Raw genomic sequence first — 6,301 nt, forward strand, 5'->3', positions numbered from 1 at the left:
CTCTTTACTTCATCGGCTATTGAGTTAGCTATGAGAGACGTTTTCAGCAGTGGAAGAGCAGGAAATGGGTGCCATGAGCTGCCTTCTTTGCTTGACAAGGCTGTGTAAGAAGATCTAAGAAATGTGTGCTGAAATGTGTTTCTCTAGGCTTGCAGAATCCATATCTGCCATTCAGCAAGAGTGCTATTAGAGACGTACTTGCAGCACCTATAACTGGAATGTAGTGTAGGCTATTTTGCCACATTTTAACATATATAACTGGAACATACTATAGAAAAGTGGAATATGTTTTTTACGATTATACAAAGTTTCTGTGCAGATAATTGTTTTTTGTCATTGTGAAAACATGTCACTATTGAAATCCATTCTAAACACCCTGAAGCCAAATGGACACCTGCCTTTGTTCCCCTTGAATGAGCAAACAAAGCCACCGTTCAGACCTACAGAGGGTAACTAATGCTCAAAGACTCATTTTGGGGTATCGCTTGGGAGTATGCTCTGTGTGCTGTCTGGTTGTGGTCTGTGTCTGTGAAGGTGACTGAGATACTGAGATTACACAGTGTCTAATTGAACTTTTGGGGACGTGTGTGTCTTTGTGTCTGGCTCGCTCATTTTCTCTATGATGCTGATTCTTTCAAGTTCACTCATTAGAGCCCTAGTCAGGCATGGTTGACTGTATTCAGTCAGCTCTGGCAGGAGCACAAACAGACTTGCATCCCTATTTGTCTCCAAGTTTCTGCCCTCAAAGTCAGAGTTCAAAAACAACAGCAACAAACAACCCATAAACAATGAGAGGATGACATGGTTTCAGGCTCAGATCTGCGTCACTAAAGCTTGTGATTTTCGGTATAATGTGGCCTCGGTTTGTTCCCTCCAACATTCTCTCCAACGTTCTTTGACTGACCAGGACCCAGGTTCAGATAACAGATGGCAGTATGACGTCAACTCAAACTTTCACATGGGAGCAGATGAGCAGGAATATAGAGGCCTTGAAGAACTAATAACTAACAATGCACTCAAAATTGTTAAATTATGTCTCACTTCATTGGTCCCCTTGGGTAGATTTGTCCACTTCATTAGACCCAACGTAACTATTTACAAGTGAAGGATGATGGCAGGAGTATTCCAGCATTTGATTTGTATAAGTACCCAGAGGAAACACTTTAGCCAGCCATGGAGGAGTTGAAACCTAAAGTAGGACTTGCTTGCTGCAAAGAAACAGGGAAACTGTCACTTTTTTAAGATAGCACATGAGTCAGTCAGGGACACACAAACATAGGTGTCATTTACACTGGGGACGATGGGGACATGTCCCCACCACTTTTTGAAATGGCTGATTTTGTCCCCATCACTTTTTTTATTTGTTAAAAAACATATTCTGAAATATAGCTTGCAGTTAAATAACAAATGAAAATGCCTTCAGAGAGGTTTATTTGCACATTAAGAAAACATGAAGTGCAATTAAAATATAGAAGAAACCTTTGTGCATTGTCCAAAAACAGTCATTTAAGCTAAAAAAAACAAGCTACTGATAATAAAATGACCCAAAAACGTGCATGCACCAATCATTACCTTTAACAACTTCTTGACACAATTTTTTTTTGGCCAAGTTTTCAGTTCTCTCCCTGTGAACATGACAAAAGAAGAGGAAAGACTTAATCAAAAGAAGAGGAAAGACTTAATCATCCCTACATATGAGTTGCCTCAGCAAGGATGATATTACATGAGGAAAGTTTATCTACAGGAGAAATAGATCTGAAAGCAACACAGAATGTCTGAGAGCTGCACTGCATCATATTCTATTATATTTATTGATTTTGAAATGTCAGATGCTACCTGAATTTTGCGTTTCCTTTTAAATAAATATAAACATTTTCACCATAAATTGGCGCAGAAACTTTTACCAGAATGCAGGAAATGAAGTGTTTAATGAACAAAATTTCCTGGAGGAGGTCCCACCAGTCCCCCTGCTCATATATCGCAGCATTGAGGATATCTTTAAAACACTGTTTAAGGATCTTTTCATCTTGTTTTCATGAACCTATTATCGTGCATCGTGATGTCTCGCGAGCTAAGTGCATCTTCACACCCCTAATCTGAGGCCCTATGTCCCCATCACATTTCAACACAAAGTGATGCCCTTGCACACAAGACTGACAGAAACAAACGAGACAATCTAGCAAAGTGTAAATTGAGGTTAGCGACTAAAGTTGCCTTCAAAGTGAATGGTGTCTTCAGCTGAAAATGCTCTGTTTTTATGGCTTCGTCTGTAAGAACAACACCGCCAAGAAGCCTGACAACAAAAATTGATGCAGTTAATAGTAATCTTTGTTCCCATTTCAAGAGAAGTCAATGATTTTGTGTATTCTGCATTTCAAAGCCAAGGAACAAGAAAACAGACAACAAACGTTCACGGTGATGCTACAGTACTTGAAAACACCATAAACGCGCAAGGGATAATGAGTTGATTAGGCTCCAGCTGGAGTAGATCCACCCAGGTTGGGGTGGAGGTGGGGGGGCTACTGTGGTGTGGTGAGATATAAAGCATCAGAGAGCTGGATCAGAGTTGAAGGTAGTACTTGTTTCCCAATTTCATTGATTGTATCATTATTTTTGCAGTCCACACAGCGTTGTGTAAAATGTCAATCAAAGGCACATTTATAAGCTTAATTTAAAATACTTTTAGTCGTGAATTTTATCATTCTTTTTACTTGCATTTAAGGCATAATTTCCCTGTTAATGATCTTCTCGCCTTATCCTTTATTGAGAAGCAATTTGTACAGGTATGGGAGTTAAGAATAGTCAAAGCTGTGAGTAACAGCTGTTCTGGTGGTGATGGAGAGCCCTGCAGATGCAACACAGTGGGTGAGATTACACTTCTTCTTTGCCGTTCATCTCATTGACAGGTCTAATTATTGGCGGAGCAGGCAACTATCGATATGCATATGTTTAAGAGCGTTTCTACATCCATTTATATCCAACTGGGAGTGGAAATGGGGCTTGTGCATGTGTGCTCTGTTCCACAATGATCGAGATTTATAAAACAGAATCAAGCATTTTATTTAGTTTTATGCTTCTGGCACAAGGACTCTGGGTACCTGCCAAAACTGACTGTTGGGGTCTAGGAAACTAAGATCAGGACAGAAACTTATTTGGAAATCTTTTGCTGAAACTGAGCACAACAGTCAGTAGCTTTACTACTTGCCACCTCTGACATTTGCATTTCCCAATCTATGGACAAAACTAATGAAAATAAAAGAAAATTAGCAAAACTGTTATTGCAACCTTCCCAACCAAATTGAGCCCAGGTTTCTTTTTCAAGATTTGTTTTTGGTATTTCTGCTGTGAAGAGAGACAGGAAAGGCAGGGGGAGAGAGAGAAGGGATGACACGCAGCCATGGGCCCGGGATGGAGCCAAACCCAGGGACCCAGCCCTGTACCAGGTATACGCAACCTGGGAGCCCCAATTGGAGTCCAGTTTTCATCTACAATGGAAGTCCAGACATATTTTAGACCTGCATAGTACCAGCTATGCTTAATAGGTGCGTACACACACAGTCACACACACAAATGTTCCTAGGGTATACTTAAGTACATGCTAAATTATGAGTTCAAAAGGTTGCCAGAAATCTATTATACAGGTTCTGTCATTTCAATCTGCACTGTTCACCATAGAAATGAATCGTGAGTTAATAGATAGCTGTCGATGAGCAATCACAGAAGGTGAAAAAACATGAGATGGAGCTGTCACTTCAGTGTAGTAAGAGCAAAGACCGGTTGTAATTCATAAAATTGATATTTGATCTGCCTTTTTTCCATTTCTCTCTTTTACATGCGCGCACACACACACACACACACACACACACACACAGATAGTAAAAGTGAAATGAGGATGATATGTTCAAAAATGATTCTTTCAAAATGATTGAAAGTGCATATTGAAAATGACAAAAAAGTAAAGTACGTAAAGTAATTTTCCCAAGGTGCTAATCCATGGTTCAGGAATTGAGTACGTCTTTACTGACAGACTTGCCAATGTCTCTGGAGGCAGCGAACAGTGACTTTTCTTTGCAACAACTTTTGTCAAGAGCTACTTCATACCAGGAGGCGTGTACGGGGGACAGAGAATTATCATTGGGCCAATCGTCCTGTTAGTCAATCCATACTATTGAGTGATGTATTGACCAACCATCATTTTGATTACTGTGCCAGGTGGAACGGAAGCAGGTGAGTCCTGAGTGATCAATAGCCAACATTCACAGGTCTCGGCCTCCAGCTGAGAGTCGATTAGCTATAGGAGTCTTATGTTGAGCTGAATGTCTGAAAGACAATCAAAGCACACTCCAGCAACATCATAAGGATTTGTATACATCTTATTTCAAAAGGCAGACATTAATTTCTGTATCTGAGAATGAATTATAGTTAATTCTGCTTTAGTCAGGTAGGAATCTCATAAAGGCAAGGCAACTTTATATTTACAGCACATTTTATTATAGGTAAACTCAATGTGCTTTTCATTGAAGTGCATACAGACATAAGAACATCTTAAATAACAGCTCAAACAACATCGACAACCACCCACCTCCAAAAGACCCAATCAGTCAATACAGTTTATTGGTTCAGGAAATCAATCCACACAGATGTAGACAGATACAAGTGTCTTATTTCTTGCCACCAACCATTGATTTTGCTGTGTGAACAGTCACTGCCTTATTGATTGACGTTAGTTAGTCAGTTACACATTAGCTCCAGGAGCTCTGGCTACATGTTTTGAAACCAGAGCCCTGTAAGATGAAGCCTTGCTAAATACTAAATACTATGCTAGTTGACCCTTCTGTTACATAAAGTGCAGTATGCTAAGATAAAATTTAACATCAATGATTTCACTATATTGGTTTTGTCTACCTTGTGTTCTGTTTCATCCTAGTCTGTTTCCCTGTTTGGTGGTAGTTTATTTGTATTATTAGTTTCTGTCTGCTCTCCTGTGATCACTCTGTGTCTGATGTGCCTAATTAGCTCCTCATGTCATTCACCCGCACACTCCCTCCCTGTTCGTTTGCTTGTGTATTTAAGCCTTCAGTTATGTTCAGCCTTTGTGATGTCCTTGTCAATGTTGAGTGTTCCTGCCTGTTAAATTTTTTTTTTTTTTTTGATTATTCCATGACTTCTGGACTACTCTGTAGTTTTGGATTTGTCCCGTTCGGATTACCTTGCCTTTTGTTTTGGACATCCATCTGAGTGACTACCTTATTTAATAAACTAGAAAACTGATCCAGTCTTTGTTAGTGTCTGCATTTTGGGTCCACACCTCAGTTTCCTGCTGCTGCACTCAGCTTCTCATGACAATTGATGATATTTCTGCTTTATTGTTTGTATATTCAACCTATATGTCTCACTTTCAGCTTTGCAAAAGAAAAGGCTTTGAGGGTGAGGACTAACCTATATGTTTGGCAAACGTGACGCTATCTCAGAAAACAATTGGGGGTGCCACGGCCGAAATATCACCTTCCCTCCATCCAATAAGGAGCAGGACATAACTTTTTATTTTCTTCTTCTTTTTTTCTTTTTTTGGGGCAGAATAATTGCACAACATATGTAATAGAAAAAATAAAATAGAAAAAATAAACAAGAATTTGATTCAGAAGTTTTAATTAATTTGGGTTTTTATGTAATCAACCCAGGGTTCTGACCCCATCTGTAAAATTTGGTGACGTCAGGCAGGAACCTGGTGACACCTTTTAGTTACGTGAGAACTACCTCCTTATTTGTGTGTGTGTGTGTACTGCATCATCAGCGAATGTGACAGAGTGCTTACTGCTGTAGGAAAAAGAACGTCCGGGGAAAGACAGGCTGCTGAACTGTACTGTCCAGGGATCACACTGAGCAATCGGACCACAATGCACTGCAGCGGCGATCAATTTAGAAGCGAGGAAGTGTGCGAGGGACACAGGAGGTGGGGGGAGGGTGGCGGCCTGGAGGTCCCATAACAGAAAGGTCATAGGTTTTATCCCTTGAGGAAGCAAGAGACTTCCATTAGAGACGGGACTCCAGCACTGTTTGAAGTCACTCTGCTGAGAGCTGTTTGGAGGATGTTTGGTGACTAAAAGCAAGTTTTAGTCAAACTTGTTTAGACCACTTTACTTGAACTCTGGGACTTGCATCTTGTGGATGAAATAGCAGTGACATGAAATTAGAGGAAACATGGTTCAATCAAGATACAAACGTGTTAATTTTCAAAGGAATCAAAACAAAAATGCAGTTGTGAATATTTGTTTAAGTTTTCAAGGTTATGTCCACAGTT

Source organism: Micropterus salmoides, unplaced genomic scaffold, assembly GCF_014851395.1.
Source record: "Micropterus salmoides isolate LMB-PRFRI ecotype aquatic unplaced genomic scaffold, ASM1485139v1 Ms_hic_scaffold_1, whole genome shotgun sequence".
Lineage (NCBI taxonomy): Eukaryota > Metazoa > Chordata > Actinopteri > Centrarchiformes > Centrarchidae > Micropterus > Micropterus salmoides.